This window comes from Erythrolamprus reginae, chromosome 11 (assembly GCF_031021105.1).
Source record: "Erythrolamprus reginae isolate rEryReg1 chromosome 11, rEryReg1.hap1, whole genome shotgun sequence".
Taxonomy (NCBI): Eukaryota; Metazoa; Chordata; class Lepidosauria; order Squamata; family Dipsadidae; genus Erythrolamprus; species Erythrolamprus reginae.
This window is the reverse complement of record NC_091960.1, coordinates 17,998,328-18,016,691: the sequence shown is the minus strand read 5'-3', so window position 1 is coordinate 18,016,691 and position 18,364 is coordinate 17,998,328. Positions and strand designations below refer to the sequence as shown.

Genomic DNA, 18,364 nt, shown 5'->3' with positions numbered 1-18,364 from the left:
AACTACTACTACTACTACTACTACTACTACTACTACTACTAATAATAATAATAATAATAATAATAATATCCTATACTCGTGATGGCAAACCTTTGGCACGTGTGCCACACGTGGCACGTGAATCCATATCAGAGGGCACGTGAGACTTTGCCCTGTGTCAGCTCCAGTGTGCATGTGCGCGCTGGCCAGCTGATTTTTGGCCTTGGGAAAGGCCGTTTCACCCTCCGGATGCTTCAGGGAAGCTTCCATGAAGCCCCAGAGGCAAAAAAATCGCCGAAACAGGCAAACCAGAAGTTTGGGAAAATACACTTCCCATTTGCCACTGTGCTGTTTTTTGCACTCCAGAGTATTCAGGGAAGCTTCCTGAAGCCACAGAGTACAAAAAAGAGCACAATGGGCAAACTGGAAGTGTGTTTTCCCCAAACTTCTAGTTTGCCCGTTTGGGCATTTTTTCCTCTACCAGACTTCAGTAAGGCTTGTGCGCATGTGCAGGGGAGTGCACATGTATGGGGGGGAGGGAAGGAGTGTGGGCATGTGCACGCATGATAGCACACCGATACACCCCCTTTGGCACACGAACCAAAAAAGGTTTGCCATAGATGTCCTATACCATTTCAGACAAGTGGCTGTCAAGTCTCTTCTTAAAAACCTCTGGTGATGAATAGAATAAAATAACAGTTGGAAAGGACCTTGGAGGTCTTCAGACACAATGGTTATCCAATATCTTCTCAAAAACTTCCAATGTTAGAGCACTCACAACCTCTGGAGGCAAGTTGTAAAATGTAAAAACATTGCTACAATGGTTTATAAAATTCCTACCTTGCTGGGCCCAGGCTATATTTTTCAGGCATTACTTGGATCAATCCTAGGCTCCCAGTTAGAACCCTTGTTTCCCAAAATATCAGCCAAAGATGTGCTTCTTTTTGTTTGTGGTTAAGAAACAGTTGGAAGAAATATCTAGTTCCAATGCCAAGCTAGGAGAGAGGCTCTGGAAACCAAATGGAGGCTGGAGGCTGATTGGAAAGAAAGTCCATTTATTGGTGAACAGAAGCACCAGGGTTTGTGGTTCTGGAGCAGCTGGCCATATAGTGTCGAGAGTGGTGACTTTTTAATACCTTTTGGATTCCTATGGGGTCATGTAGGGATCATGGCTGGCTCTATAGGCAGTAGCAATAGCATTTAGACTTATATACAGCTTCATAGTACTTACAGTGTCAGCCTCTTGCCCCCAAAAATCTGGGTCCTCATTTTACCCACTTTGGAAGGATGGAAGGCTGAATCAGCCTCGAGCCCGTAGTGAGATTTGAACTGCTGAATTACAGCTAGCAGTTAGCCGACGTAGCCTGCAGTGCTGCACTCTAACCACTGTGCCACCCCGGCAAAAGGGGGAAATGCAAATCCTACTTGTTTATCTGAGCTAATCTTGTCTTGCTTAACTGCTTATCTGAGTTTCTGTATTGACCCAGTCTTTCTGAACGGATTACCAAATCTGCATTTCTAAAAGCTGGCACCCTCATTTTCTGCTTGGGGCAGAGAAACCTGGGCTGGTTTCTGCCTCCCTTAATCTTAAGATGTTTCCTATTTCTCCTTTAGGGGTAATATTCTATCCTGCCTTTTGAAATATTTCCCAAAATATTTCATTCTTCTAGGAGGGGAGAAGGGGATTCCTGCAGTATCATGCTTCCATTCTTTGATGAATAAGGTCATCAGTGTGTAGAATTAAGACATTGGTATTGCACGGCATGCCATGCAGAAGTGCAATGTAATAGCAAATTGCAGTAACGCAAGACGTGAGCCACAATAAACTTTTGATATTCTGGAACATCCATAACTCCTTGTCCAAACCAAGGAGAAGACCCTCAACCCTAATCAAATGAGATCTGTCCAGTGGATTGGCAACACCGTGCAGGAATAGCATAATAACGTGTGCCTTTGACTTCTCTAACCTGCATCCCTGGGGCTACCCTTGACTGCATCACACCTGCACTCTTCGACTGCAGAGGAAAAGGAAGATGCAGCCAAAAAAAGAATTGCAGAAGTATCTTAATCAAACCTTAGATGAGAGACTCACTGCTGCATAAGCCTTCAGCCAGATGTGAGCTGCTGGACAGGCTGCTGAGAAGTAGTTATTATCTGCAGTGGATACATTCAAATCCTCCACTCCTCTGCTTGCAACAAAATATCTTATGCCAACAGGCTTGAATTTCTCTTTTTCTTTTACAAAGATCCCCCAAATGTAAACATTCTAGCCCAGAGATGGTGAAACTATGGCACGGATGCCACAGGTGGCACGCGGAGCCATATTTGCTGGCATTTATTTATTTATTTATTTATTTATTTATTACTTAGATTTGTATGCCGCCCCTCTCCGAAGACTCGTTGCCCTAGCTCAGCTCCAACGTGCAGGTGCATGCTGGCCAACTGGTTTTTGTTTCCCCTCTGGGAGGGCATTTTTGGCTTCCAGAGAGTCTCTAGGGGGATGGGGGAATTTTTGCCCACCCCAGGCTCCAGGGAAGTCTTTGGAGCCTGGGGAGGGCAAAACATGAGCCTATGAGGCCCACCAGAAGTTGGAAAACAGACAATTTCCGGCCTCCAGAGGGCTTCTGGGGGTTGGGGAAGTTGTTTTTGCCCTCCCCAGGCATTGAATCATGGCTGTGGACACTCATGCATGCGTGATAGCATGCACGCATGCTCTTTCAGCGCCCAAGGTTCACCATCACTGTTCTAGCCCATCCGAAAGCAAGAGCCTCACTCTATTTGTACTTCTTTTCTAGTTGCAAGGTGTTTATATTCAAACGAGCTACAGTTCCCACCTGAGTTTCAGGACTGATAATGCAGCACCTAGAGTCGTTTTTTGTGAGATTAGCAGCCCTGTAAATTTGATTAATAAAGCCAAATAATAAAATTAACATAAGACAAATCAATGATGTTAATTTAGATTAAGGAAGCCCTAATTTAAAAAATGTGATCTATTTCAGGTAAAAACTCATATCTCAAAACATTTTTCAAATATAAGTACTGGTAAACCTTGCCTGATTATTTTCCCCTTTATTTCTAAGCAGAACAATGGTTTCTATTACTAAGCAAAACAACTGTTAGGTTTTGCCCCATTTTTCAGCCTTTCTTGCTGTTATTAAGTGAATCACTGCAGGCATTAAGTTAGCTTTAATAATTATGGTGGCTTCCCTATTGACTTTGCTTCTGCAGAAGGTCACAAAAGATAATTCCCATAACTACTGCCAACCATCAGTAAAATACATGCCATTTGCCAAGTACTGTACCCAAATTTTAATCACTTGATTCTTCAATGGTCATAAATGTGAAGAATCGCTGTAAGTCACTTTTTTTTCAGGGCCATTGTAACTTTGAATAAAATAAAATAGAATAGAATAGAATTCTTTATTGGCCAAGTGTGATTGGACACACAAAGGATTTGTCTTTGGTGCATATGCTCTCAGCGTACATAAAAGAATCATGTCAAGAATCACGAGGTACAAAATGATTGTCATAGGGGTCAAATAAGCAATCAGGAAACAATCTATTAATATAAATCGTATGGATACAAGCAACAAGTTGCAGTCATACTGTCATAAGCAGGAGGAGATGGGTGATAGAAATGATGAGAAAAAAATAGTAATAATGGTAGTAAATAGTTTGACAGTGTTGAGGGAATCAACTAGGCAATGCCGTTTGGTGGAGCCTAGGGGAAGAGCCTTTTCTGTGGGGGGCCCAGACCTCTGGAATCAGCCCCCCCGGAGATTCTTATTGCCCCCACCCTCCCCTACTCATTTGTGCTGCTGGGCTTGAGGTGATTAGACACTACCCCCTGGCCGACGAATGTATTCTAAGCTTGGTGACTGAATGGTTAGGAGTTTTAAAATTGGTTTTGAGGATTGTTTTATTTTTTAGATTAACTTAAATTAATAGGATTTAGGATGTATATTGTTTCCTTATATGTTGTAGGCCACCCTGAGTCCTCAAAGAGGGGCGGCATATAAATCCAATCAATACATACATACATACATACATACATACATACATACATACATACATACATACAATTAGTAGGGTGATGGCATTTGGGAACAAAAGAGGGAAATGGTCACTAAACAAATGGTTGTAAGTTGAGAACTATCTGAATTGGTATCATGCTTATTTTATTTTACTTTTATTGTGGACATATGACTCCAAATGCATATTCTGCAGGTGAAGCATTGCATTTCCTCCAGGTAACCCTGGGGGATTCAGGGAAACAAATGGGGAGGGCCCATTGTAAAAGGAAGAAAACTTGCCCTGCCTTTCCCCAACCGTGGGTTTAGCCTCGGGTGGCTAATAGACAGGGAAACAGAATTCTGGGAATATGAAAAAAAACAATTGCTACTCCCCTTCGACTAAGCCCAGATGAGCCCTCCACTCCTCTACTCGCAACAGAATACCCTACACAACTAGACTTACAATCCTAGGTTTAGAAAGGTTAGAACTACATCGCCTTAAACATGACCTGAGCATAGCCCAAAAAATATTCTGCTACAATGTTCTTCCTGTCAACGGCTACTTCAGCTTCAACCACCACAAGACATGAGCACACAACAGATACAAACTTAAAGTAAACCACTCCAAACTCGACTGCAGAAAGTGCAACTTTAGTAACCAAGTTGTCGATGCATGGAACTCAGTACCAGACTCTGTAGTATCATCACCTAACCCCCAAAATTTTACCCTTAGATTATCCACTGTTGACCTCACTCAATTCCTAAGAGATCAGTAAGAGGCGTTCATAAGTGCACCAGCGTGTCTTCCATCTCCTGCCCTAATGTTTCTCTTTTACTAGTATCATGTATATAAATATTATTATATCTTTGTATACCACCAATACGTGCTTGACAAAACAAACAAACAAATAAATAAATAAAAAATAAAGGAATGATGTAAGAGACTTGGGATGTCAACAAAGCTGAATGAATGACAGTCAACAAAGTTGGATTCCTGGCTCTTACACCTGGGTGCCAGTTGTTGTGTGAGGCTGGAGATCAAATAGACAACATGCAACCCAAAGTGTCCATTATCAGCATTTCCTCTGAAGCACACACAACACCATTCTTATCTGCAAACTCTGAGGATTGTCCTTAGGTGAGACTGGGATTTTTAATGAGCTGATAAGCAGCTGAGTGCCAGCCATTTCTCTAAAGTCTAGAGGAGTGATTTTAGCAACTGCTAAATAAAATCTTTTTCACCATCTGGGATGGTCAGGGCCGGAGGGTTAAGTAGACAATTGCCCATCAGTGGCCAATTTGCTTAGCCACCCACCACCTCCATCCTTCTTTTCCTGTTCAGCTGAGATGCCCAGCAGGAGATGTTAGAGGCCATTGAAAACAGTGGTCTGGTGCAAAAGATGCAGATGTGATCACAACAGGAAGGAGACACTGAAACTGCTAAATGCCTTAAAGATGCAAAGCAGGGCTGGCTCCCCTTTTAGTATTTTGGGCATAGCCAATTGTTTTGGTTTTTTTTTTTTAAATGCCTTTTCTTTTCCCAAAGACTGAAAAGATCTTGGACAAAACAATCCGAAGTTGAATGGGTCCCTCATGGAAATTCATCCAGCACAATATTCTTTTGACCCTTTCCTTCAGTTCTTTATCTGGCCAGATGTTTTCAATGGAAGGAGAGAATTGCCCCCGAAACCATCCTTTGTTCCCATCCACCTGGAGACATCCTTGAGCAGGTGGATAGACTTCAAACAAAGCGATGGTCTCCGTCTGCCCACCAGCTTTTATGTTCTAAGGATGGCCTAGCAGGCCAAGCAGGGCCCCAGAGGCATCTCTGTAAATAAAGATGAGGCCAACAACTGATTCTTGCCTTTGCAACATATCCATTTCCAATTAAAACGCGTTTAAAAGAATCTAAAAGTCAGATGTAGCAGGTGGCCTGGAAGTCTACAATTTACTTCTTCATCAGCACATTTATCCTTTTCCCATTGCCGCCTGTTCCCTTGATAAGACTAAACGAGATGAACCGATTGCATGGCTCGTTTTTAGAATCCTATACTCCTGAGACAGGACAGTGGAAGCTATTCTTCATGCTCACTCTCTTACTCTCTCTCCCTTCCCCATCTCGCTCCCTCCTTTCTCTCTCTCTTCCCTCCCCCCTTTCTTCCTCCTGTCTCCCTGTCTCTCTCTCCCTCACCCTCTCACCATCTCTCCCCCTCCCTCTCTCCATCTCTCTCTCCCCCTCTCTTTCTCCCTCTCTCTCCCTCACCCTTCCCTTTCTCTCTCCCTCTCTCTCCCTCTCGCCCTCTTTCTCCCTCCACCTCCCTCCCTTCCTCTCTCCCTCCCTCTCCCCTCTCTCCTGTTCTCTCTCTCCCTCCTTCCCTCCCATCTCTCTCTTCTCCTTTCTCTCTCCCTTACCCTCCTTCCCTCCCTCCCTCTCTCCCCCCTCTCTCCCTGCCCCCCTCTCTTCCCCTCTCCTTCCCTCCCTCCCTCTCTCTGTATGGAAGTGAAAAAAAATTGAATTCTCCCAGATGAATTTATTTATTTATATTTATATTTCATCTTCTATGCCACTCAATCCCAATAGGACTCAGGGCGGATTACAGCAATATAAAAACAGTACCACAATAAAAAGAAGTCAAATACTAAATTAAAACAATAAAAAACCCATTTTAAAAACCCAGAAGACAAATAGTCCAATCTAACATACATGCATGCCACTCATACACAATTCGGCCGTGGTAGATGTAATATTCACGGCCCCCAGGCCTGCTGGCAAAGCCAGGTCTTCACAGCTTTTTGGAAGGTTAGTAGAGTGGGAGCAGTATGGACATTGCGGGGGGGGGGGAGTTGGAGCCAGGGCAGCCACAGAGAAGGCCCTCCTTTGCAGTCCCCCCAACCTGCATTGCTTAATGGACAGACCCGGAGGAGGCTAATCCTGGGGGATCTTATTGGTCTGTGGGAGGTATGCAGCAGGAGACGGTCCCAAATGGGAGAAATCCATCTGAAAACTCTTTTTAACTTTGAGGAGTAAGAGATAATCCTGTAACTGCACATATATTTGCTGCAAAGAAACCATAAGCTTCTATTTCTTTTTATTCTTTCTTTCCTTCTGTACTTTTTCTTCTTCCTACTTTCTTTGCTGCTTTGACTCTGCTTTGACTCTATTTTCATTCATTTTTACGCTCTTGACAAAACCTTTCATACAAAATAATTTCAATCGTTTCACTTTGAAATTGACAATAATCTGATTTAGGAGAATTTCTCCTATTAAATAGTTGGGAAGTGGGAATAGTTGGGGTGCATTGTTTCCTTGCTGTCTATGGAGATTCTACATCATCCAGGTCATGGTTATCCCAAAGGGGCTCCCCCCCCCAAAGGGCAACTAGATTCTCTTGGGGTTTTTTTCTATCTTTGAAAACATTTTGTTTCTCATCCCAGAAGCTTCTTCAATTCAGTTCATGTTTTCCTTAGAGGGGAGGGGGGAGAAAAAAAAAGAAGAAGAATGACTTTGGAATTACAGGAAAGAGATAAATTTGAATTCTACAAAATATGGAAAAATTGGTACAAATGGCTCAAACAGAAAAAATACATTAAAAAATTTAAAGGAAAAGCAAAACTAGACACTCCTTCCTTGCGTACCCAAATAAAATGAAAATATAGAAACATTGCACCACAAATCAATGGAAAACAAAACCCCTAAAACCAAATCCGTATCTTCCTCACAGATATGCAAAATGAATACAACAATAATATACAGAACTAAAGAAAAACAAATCCACAATTCACAATCCACAATCCACACTAGATACAAATACCTAATATTAGGTTGCTTGACAGAGATAGCCAACAATATGTTTGACAAATTATGTCTTCTATATAACAAATAAATATATGTAAGTAGTGAAAGAAATTATTAATTGATGATAAGCAAATAACTATGTGCATTAAAAAGAATACAGAAGAAGAAAGAAGAAGAAGAAGAAGAAGAAGAAGAAGAAGAAGAAGAAGAAGAAGAAGAAGAAGAAGAAGAAGAAGAAGAATCGAGATGTTAGCCAGGGCTCCCCTTGATCCTGGTACCTAAACAATTAACCCAGGCTAACACAAAGGGAAGGGGAATGATCGTTTTTGTTTGACAACACTTCAAAATGATAACTTGCATTTTTTTTTGTAAAGCAGCCCAGGAAAGGTTTATTTAAGGGCAAAGGGAGTTTTGAGAACGTCCACCTGGAAAAGAACAACTTGGCTGACTCTAATGCTCTGGCATCTGCCTGACTCCAAGGAGTCTGTTCTTCCATCTGGAACCTATATTCGAGACAGCCAAAGCTACAAGGCGACCAGAGGAATTTACCCCTCAAAGCCGGCTCTAGGCAGTAGGCAGACAACGTCTTGCCAAATGTATAGCAGTGGATGGACAGACAGACTTGTAGGTGGATGGAAAGAGATAAAACTAATGGCAAAGGCTTAGATAAGTACAGATTTATCCCCCTTTTGGCAATCAGCAATTTCATTTATTTATTTTTCTTTGTTTGTTTTGTCAAGTACATACTGGTGGTATACAAAGATATAATAATATTTATATACATGATACTAGTAAAAAAGAAACATTAGGACAGGGGACCGAAGGCACGCTGGTGCACTTATGCATGCCCCTTACTGACCTCTTAGGAATCGGGAGAGGTCAACAGTGGATAGTCTAAGGGTAAAATTTTGGGGGTTAGGTGATGATGCTACAGAATCTGGTAGTGAGTTCCATGCATCAGCTACTCGGTTACTAAAATCGTATTCCCTGCAGTCAAGTTTAGAGTGGTTTACTTTAAGTTGGTATCTGTTGTGTGCTCTTGTGTTGTTGTGGTTGAAGCTGAAGTAGTCATTGACAGGAAGGATGTAGCAGATGATTTTATGGGCTATGCTTAGGTTGTGTTTAAGGCGATGTAGATCTAAGCTTTCTAAACTTAGGTTGTAAGTCTAGTTGTGTAGGGTACTCTGTTGCAAGTGGAGGAGTGGAGGGCTCTTCTTAGACCTTGTCAAAAGAAAGAATCAGAACATATCTATATATCTTTTCCTCTATTCTTCTTTTTTATTCTCATATCTTTTTTTCTATCCTTTCTTTGATATTTACTACTTCATGTTTTTATTCTCATTAACTTTCATTTTGTATTGGACTAAACAAACAAACAAACAAACAAATAAACACCAAATACAAGCTGAACAAACAAGACCTTGAAGACGACCCTCACTCTGTAAAAGACCTTGGAATACCCACATCAAATGACCTAAGTGCCAAAGCCCACTGCAACAACATCGCCAAAAAGGCTTCAAGTATTGTTAACCTAATCCTATGCAGCTTCTGCTCTGGTAATCAGACCATACAAAACTTTCACCAGACCAATCCTTGAATGCAGCTCATATGCCTGGAACCCACACTGCATTTCAGTCTTAAACACTCTAGAAAACATCCAGAGATATTTTACTAGAAGAGCCCTCCACTCCTCCATTTGCAACAGAATACCCTGTGCAACTAGACTTAGAAGGCTTAGAACTATGTTGCCTTAAACACGACCTAAGCATAAACATTTTTCCTGGTTTTTCCCCCTCTGTACATGCGCAGAAGCTGTGTTTCTGGCACTGCACATGCATCACCATCTTATTTTTGCCTCTCTTTTTTTTTTGATTTTTTGGGGGGATTTTTTGGCATAGCACATGGGTGCGGGAGGAAGCGTACTGGTATATATATTCTATATATTGTCTTTTGGAAAAGCACCTTTGAGACAACCATGACCTGGATGATTAAGAATCTGCCTAGACCAGTGAGGGCGAACCTTTTTTTCTTCGGTTGCCGAAAGAGCGTGGGTGCGCGCAATTGCACATAATTCAATGCCTGGGGAGGGTGAAAACAGCTTTCCCCACCTTCCGGAGGCCTTCTGGAAGCTGGAAATGGCCCATTTCCCAACTTCTGGTGGGCCCAGTAGGGTCATGTTTCACCCTCCCCAGGCTCCAAAGGCTTCCCTGGAGCCGGGGCAGGGTAAAAATGCCCTCCGCCATCCCTCTGGAGGCTCTCTGGAAGCCAGAAATGCCCTCCCAGAGCCTCTGTGTGAGCCAAAAATCTGCTGGTGGCACACACATGCACGTTGGACTAAGCTAGGGCAATGGCTCACGTGCCAGCAGATATGGCTCTGCGTGCCACCGGTGGCATCTGTGCCATAGGTTCACCATCACTGCCCTAGACACTTAACCATATTGGTTTCTCACTCAGAAAAGCTTGCAGAAAAAAGAGCTTTCCACATTCCCAAGGCTTTTCATAGGGAGGCCTCTAGTGGAAGGTCGAGGATAGAGGCCGATATTGGGAGAAATAGAAAGACACTGCAGAAGGACCTTCCCGAAAAAGGTCGTGTGGTGTCTTGAAAGAAGAAGAACAAAGCTGTATTCTTTAGGAAGCACCAGCCCAAACCTGTACGGTTGTGTGTCAGAGTGAACTTACGGGAAAGCTATCGCGGAACAGCCAGGAATTGGAAGCCAGAGAGGTCAGAGCTAATGGTATCTCTGCAGCAGAAGGAGTAGCGATAAGCTGAAGTTTCACAGCCTGGAATGACCTAAATTCAATGCCCTTAAAAAAAAACAACCCCACAACTGCCAGTTGAATTTAACCGCTGCTGATTTTATGGACTAGCCCTGGTCTTTTCTACCACACACCTCCCAGCAACCGATAAGGGCCCACAGAGTTGGTCTTCTCCGGGTCCCATCAGCTAAACACGCCTGGTGGGTCTGCAGGGGAGGGCCTTCTCTGTGGCTGTTCCGGCTCTTTGGAACCAGCCACCTCCCAAAATTCCAACTACCCGCACTCTACTGGCCTTCCAGAAAGCTGTAAAGACCTGGATTTTCTGGCAGGCTTGGGGCCATTGATCTGATGGCATACCATTGGGATCCGTCCGTTAATGACATGCACAGTTTTTTGACTGTTTTTAATTGTTGGTTTTATATTGTTTTAGATTTTACTATTACACTGTATGTTTTGCTTTTTGGGTTGTGAGCTGCTCTGAGGTCCTTGGGAATTGAGCAGGATACAAATTCGAATAAAGAAATGAAATAAATGAATGGCAACAATATGGAAGTAGTTTGTTGCTGCCTTCTAGAGGGGTGCAGTGATGGGATCCCCCTGGTTTGGGTGGGATTGGCCATGCGTTAGAAAAAATGGAGATGCTTGTGCATCTCTGCACCCCCGACACGTACACACTCAAGATTTAGCTTCTGCACCTGCGCCCGAAGCGAAATCTCACACGATATCGGTGATTTTCACCAGTTTTTCACTTCTGCGCATGCATCACCAAGAATCACTGAAATCTCGCTCACGCTCGTGAGATTTTGGTGATTTTGCCAACTTTTTGTTTCCACGCATGTGTGGAAGCAAAAATATTGGTGAAAATTGCTGAAATCACCTGAGATTCTGCTTCAGGCGCATGCACAGAATTAAAATCTTGTGGCTGGGGCACACCCACATGCGGCAGGGTCTTGTGGCGCTGGCCCCAGGAAGTAATGAGGAGGCATACCGGTAGAGGACGGCGATAGCAGCCCTTTGCTGAGAGAGAGAAGTAAGTGTGTTTGTGTGTGTGTGTGTCTGTGTGAAACTCGATTTCATTGAGAGCTGCTGCAGAGTTGTGCCTGACCTTGGGGAGGGGTGGGAGGTGGGGCCAGCATCACGTCACAGATGTTGTGTATGTGTGTGTGCCTGTAGTGGCAGCAAGAAGTTGTTCAAATTTCACTTGAACCACTGTCCTCGCTTAACCACAAACATTTTGGTCTTAAGTCGAGGAGCAAGGCGAAATTTCCTGACAGTCAGAACAATTAAACAATGGAACAGCTTGCCTCCAGAAGTTGTGAATGCCACAACACTGGAAGTTTTTAAGCAGATGTTGGATAACCATCTGTCTGAAGTAGTGTAGGGCACTGATGCTGAACCTTTTTTTCCTCAGGTGCCAAAAGAGCATGCACGTGTGCTATTGCGCATACACGAGTGCCCATACCCATAATTCAATGCCTAGGGAAGGAGAAAACAGCTTCCTCTGCAGGCCTGAAATAGCCTGTTTCTCAACTTCTGGTGGGCCCTGTAGGCTCATGTTTCACCCTCCCCAGGCTCCAAAGGCTTCCCTGGAACTGGAGGAGGGTAGAAATGCCGTCCCCCATCCCCCAGAAGCTCCCTGGAAGTGAAAAATATCCTCCTAGAGCTTCTCTGTGAGCCAAATATCAGCTGGCCAGCACATACATGCATGCTGGAGCTGAGCTAGGGTAATGGCTTGTGTGCCGGCAGATATGGCTCTGTGTGCCACCTGTGGCATCTGTGCCATCGGTTCACCATTGCTGGTGTAGAGTTTCCTACCCAAGTAGGGGGTTGGACTAGAAGACCTCCCAGGTCCCTTTCCACTCTGTTGTTATTATTATATTCTTATTATTTATTTATTTTATTTATTTTATTATTTGGATTTGTATGCCGCCCCTCTCCGAAGACTCGGGGCGGCTCACAAGTGTAAAACAAATCATAAATAATTCAATTAATTAAAATATACTAACAGACACACACACACACAGGCATACCATGTATAAATTAAATGTGCCCAGGGGGAGATGTTTAGTTCCCCCATGCCTGACGGCAAAGGTGGGTTTTGAGGAGTTTACGGAAGGCAGGAAGAGTAGGGGCAGTTCTGATCTCCGGGGGGAGTTGGTTCCAGAGAGTCGGTGCCGCCACAGAGAAGGCTCTCCCCCTGGGGCCCGCCAACCGACATTGTTTAGTTGACGGGACCCGGAGGAGGCCCACTCTGTGGGACCTAATCGGTCGCTGGGATTCGTGCGGCAGAAGGCGGTCTCGGAGATATTCTGGTCCGATGCCATGAAGGGCTTTAAAGGTCATAACCAACACTTTGAATTGTGACCGGAAACTGATCGGCAGCCAATGCAGACTGCGGAGTGATGGTGAAACATGGGCATACCTGGGTAAGCCCATGACTGCTCTCGCAGCTGCATTCTGCACGATCTGAAGTTTCCGAACACTTTTCAAAGGTAGCCCCATGTAGAGAGCATTACAGTAGTCGAACCTCGAGGTGATGAGGGCATGAGTGACTGTGAGCAATGAGTCCCGGTCCAGATAGGGCCGCAACTGGTGCACCAGGCGAACCTGGGCAAACGCCCCCCTCGCCACAGCTGAGAGATGGTTTTCTAATGTGAGCTGTGGATCGAGGAGGACGCCCAAGTTGCGGACCCTCTCTGAGGGGGTCAGTAATTCCCCCCCCCCAGGGTAATGGACGGACAGATGGGATTGTCCTTATTAACTGCCTTCAGTCTTCGGCCAACGGGGAAACTCTCTGCTGCCCACAGTGTTAACAGCCACGGAGGCTCGTGGCACGAAACAGGTGTGCCCAGAAGTGAAGGTTCCTACTTCTAGCCTCAGCAGCTCTTGGCACAGCTTGTGATGCAAAGTACGCTGCTCTTCCACCCACCCTGCACCTGGCCGACTTCCTCTGCCTGTAGTGTGGAAGCTGTTTCTTCAGAGCAGGGGGCGGGGGACCAGTTTCCTGTTGAGGTTTGTTAGAGTGGAAATCTATCTGGGTTTATAATTTCAGCAGCGGGCATGGCTAAGGTCAAAAGTGGGCGGGGTCAAAAGCAAGGAAGAATACTAGGTATGGTTCAGCCTGCTCTTGGGGGCAGGAGGGAAGGCCATCCAACAATTTCTTCCCTGCCCTGCCCTAGGAGCACAGACGAGTTCCGGTTGATTGTACATGGGGTGTTGACACAGGAAAGGAGAGCATTTGAAGGATCCTGCCCGGTGTGTCATATTGACCGTGCTGTGGTTTCAGTTCCTTGCTTTTGCTACAGCATATGAAATTGACAAGGCCCCCATGAGATGTATCTCAACCCCCCCCCCCCACTGGTTTCCTGCTGCCCATCCAAAGGACAGTTGTTTTACTTTATTTTACATTATTTTACTTTATTTTACTGTATTTTATTTTACTGTATTTTACTTTATTTTACTTTATTTTATTATTTATATAAATTTATTATTAATAAATAATAAATAATTTATTTAGTTTGCTTGCTTGCTTGCTTGCTTGCCTGCCTGCCTGCGTGCCTGCCTACCTGCCAATCTACTTATCTGTCTGTCTATCTATCTATCTATCTATCTATCTATCTATCTATCTATCTATCTATCTATCTATCTATCTATCTATCTATCTATCTATCTATGACTCATGTCATAGGTTCGCCACCACTGGTATAGGGTCTCCTGTGTGGGTGGGTGGGTGTTGGACTAGATGATCTATAAGGTCCTATAAGGTCCCTTCCCAGTCTGTTGATCTATACACCATGTTTCATTTCTGTATACTGCAGTTTCTAGCTGGCTTTTTCCAACATGCCAAAATGTGTTCCCACTTGCTTAGTTTTGGTGATTGTAAAATATGTCCACACACACCTCGATTCCCATTGTATCGATTACACCATCGATCCCAGTCTGGCTTAGAGACAAAACTCTGCTCCCAGCCTTCCATCCTTCCAAAGTCGGTAAAATGAGGACCCAGGTGGTTGCGGGCAATATGTTCGCTGTAAATCGCTTAGAGAGGGCTATAAAACACTGTGAAGCGATATATATAAGTCTAAATCAGTGGTTCCCAACATGGGGCCCACGCCCCACAGGGGGCCTATTTGATTTTTAATGGAGACTTGTTTAAACCACGTTAATGGCCTTTTAGGCTTCCTCTGCATGTGTAGAGTTCACTCTTTGAATAGTAAGATCTATATGTTATGGGGGGGGGGCATCAGGATTTTAGAGATGCTTGGGTGGGGCATGGCCAAAAAAAGGTTGGGAACCACTCAGTGAAGGGCAACCACAGTCTGTGAGTGTGGCTTATGCAAGATGCTCTGCATTTTCTTTCAGCATCTTTCAGTGCAAATTGGGTGCTCTGGGGTGGAGCTCGATTTTCCCTACCCCACTGCGTTCCCCCCCCCCCCCAATCTGGGCAGCAGCCCAACCATGGAACCATTGGTCTAAATGCTATTGCTATTTGTAAGACATGAACAAGGTAGTAGGTACCTTCTGCATGCGCAGAAGCAAAATCTCACTGGGACACAAGTGCATGCACGCCAGCAAGCCAAAGCTGTGTGCGCAGCGCACCAATAGTAGCTGTAAATAGCAATCCCCGCCTGGACTGCACCTATGACATTGGAAGTGATGAGACATCCCAGAGGTCCTAATCAATGGTGGGTTGCTACTGGTCCAGTCTGGATCTACAAACGCATAGTAGCAGCAGTGAGAGCTCCGTCCACCTGCCCTGAATGTTCCTGCGCATACATGTGTGAGCCATCCACGAATCTGTTGTGATGGGATTTAGAAGTTAAAACCCATCACTGGTCCAAATGTTGATCAGGAGTGTTCCAAAAGAGCTTTTCAAAAGACTATCGGACACAGTCTTTGGCCTTTTCTCCTTGAAAACCTTTCGCTTGTGCTCCAAGAAGCTTCTTCTTTTCAGTTCACTCCAGTTCCAAACTGAAGAAGCTTCTTGAATCAGAAGTTAAACATTTTCAAGAAAAAAACAAAGTAAGTCCGACATTTGAAAAGCACTTTTGGGACAACCATGACTTGGACGATTGAGAATCTCCATAGACATTTACCAGCAGTGATGGGCTGGCAAAATTTTTACTGCCACACTGTGGGCATGCCATCCATGTGACCAGGTGGGAGTAGCTTGACAATCATGTGACCGAGGTGGTTTAAAGGTCATGTGACTGGGTGGGAGTGGCTTACTGATCAAGATAGGTTTTCAAGTAGGTGCTTGGACTCTTTTTCAGTTGATTAAGTCACATTATTTGAATAGCTACAAAAAGGACAAATGATAGCATTTATTTATTTATTTGTTTGTTATTTATTTATTTATTTGTTTGTTTGTTTGTTTTGTTTGTTTGTTTGTTTGTTTGTTTGTTTGTTTGTTTATTTATTCATTCATTCATTCATTCATTCATTCATTTATTTATTTATTGGATTTGTATGCTGCCCCTCTCCGGAGACTCGGGGCGCCTAACAGCAACAATAAAGCAGTGTACAATAGTAGTCTGATGTTACAAACAATTAAAAACCCATTAATATAAAAAACCAAACATACATACATACATACCATGCATAGAATTGTAAAGACCTAGGGGGAAGAGGGTCTCAATTCCCCCTTGCCTGACAGCAGAGGTGGTTTTTAAGCAGCTTACGAAAGGCAAGGAGGGTGGGGGCAATTCTAATCTTTGGGGGGAGTTGGTTCCAGAGGGCCGGGGCCGCCACAGAGAAGGCTCTTCCCCTGGGTCCCGCCAAGCGACATTCTTTAGTTGACGGGACCCAGAGAAGATCCACTGTGTGGGACCTAACTGGTCGCTGGGATTCATGCAGCAGAAGGCAGTCCCTGAGATAATCTGGTCCGGTGCCATGAAGGGCTTTATAGGTCATAACCAACACTTTGAATTGTGATCGGAAACCAATCGGCAACCAATGCAGACTGCGGAGTGTTGGTGTAACATGGGCATATTTGGGAAAGCACATGATTGCTCTCGCAGCTGCATTCTGCACGATCTGAAGTTTCCGAACACTTTTCAAAGGTAGCCCCATGTAGAGAGCATTACAGTAGTCAAGTTTCGAGGTGATGAGGGCATGAGTGACTGTGAGCAGTGACTCCCGGTCCAAGTAGGGTCGCAACTGGTGCACAAGGCGAACCTGGGCAAACGCCCCCCTCGCCACAGCTGAAAGATGTTTCTCTAATGTGAGCTGTTACTTGCTGAGGAGCACAATAACATTTAAATGTTTTGTACTGAACCCACAAGGATCAGCATGATAACAGATTAGGCAAATAGTTCAATTTTCCTTAATTGCTATAAAAGTTCAGATTTAGATAATGATTAAAATGATTAAATAACTCCGGGACCGCCTTCTGCCGCACGAATCCCAGAGACCGGTTCGGTCCCACAGAGGTGGCCTTCTCTGGGTCCCGTCGACTAAACAATGTCGTCTGGCGGGACCCAGGGGATGAGCCTTCTCTGTGGCGGCTCCGACCCTCTGGAACCAGCTCCCCCCTGAGATTAGGATTGCCCCCACCCTCCTTGCCTTTCGCAAACTCCTTAAAACCCACCTCTGCCATCAGGCATGGGGGAACTGAAACATCTCCCCCTTGCCCATTTTGTTTTGGTGTTAGATTGATTGTGTGCTTGTTTTTTAATATTCTGGGGTTGTTTTTATGAATTTTTTAGCTTAACATTGTAATTGGATTGGTGGGTATTGGATTTGTTATTATGTATTGTTTTTACTTTGTTGTGAGCTGCCCCGAGTTTGCGGAGAGGGGCGGCAAATAAATCCAATAAATCTAATCTAATCTAATCTAAAGCATTTATGGGTAAAAACATCCTATTTAATTATTTCTTATTTTAAAAGTAATTAAGGATCATACTAGGAGAAGGAAAGACAATTAAAAAAACTATTTTCAGTAAATAGTGCATAAACCTACTACTCCCACTGCCCCCACCCCATGAGAGGAGTAGCTCATTACTGTTTACCAGGCTCTCTCTGTTTCTCTTCAGAAGGAAAGCATGGCAGGTTCCTGAGCTATCATATGATGTCAGGTGTATTTACATGTAGGCACATCATAACTCTCTGCTGTGATGTGGTTTGTTTGTGTTTATACTATTTATATTCTTCCTTTCAAGGAAACACATGGCAAAGGAGGCTTTCCCCTTCTTTTTACTCAAAGCAACACAACTTTGTTGCCATCTAGTGAGTATCAGTGAAGGGTGGACTTGAATGTCCCTTTACCATTGTGCCACTTTTGAGCCATTCATTTTGGCTTCATCGTTGGGTCCGACAGCCATTGTGGTTATAGCAATAGCAATTAGCAATAGCATTTAGACTTATATAGAATTTTTTATTGGCCAAACGTGATTGGACACACAAGGAATTTGTCTTGGTGCATATGCTCTCAGTGTACATAAGAGAAAATATAGATTTGTCAAGAAATATGTGGTACAACACTTAATGATTGTCATAGGGATCAAATAAGCAATGAAGAAACAATCAATATTAATAAAAATCTTAGGATACAAGCAACGAGTTACAATCATACAATCCTATCTGGGAGGAAAAGGATGATAGGAATGATGAGAAAAAACTAGTAGAAATAGAAGTGCAGACTCAGTAAAAAGTTTGACAGTGTTGAGGGAATTATTTGTTTAGTAGAGTGATGGCGTTCAGGGAAAAAACTGTTCTTGTGTCTAGTTGTCTTGGTGTGCAGTGCTCTGAAGCGTCGTTTTGAGAGTAGGAATTGAAACAGCTTGTGTTCAGGATGCGAGGGGTCTGTTAATATTTTTCC

The 18,364-nt window shown here is 43.9% G+C and overlaps 1 long non-coding RNA gene across 1 annotated transcript in view; it reads right to left on the bottom strand.

Moving 5' to 3' along the window:
* The window catches only part of LOC139173878 (uncharacterized), a 30,338-nt gene that overhangs the window by 2,962 nt on the left and 9,012 nt on the right, over positions 1-18,364 (bottom strand). The window lies entirely within an intron of this gene.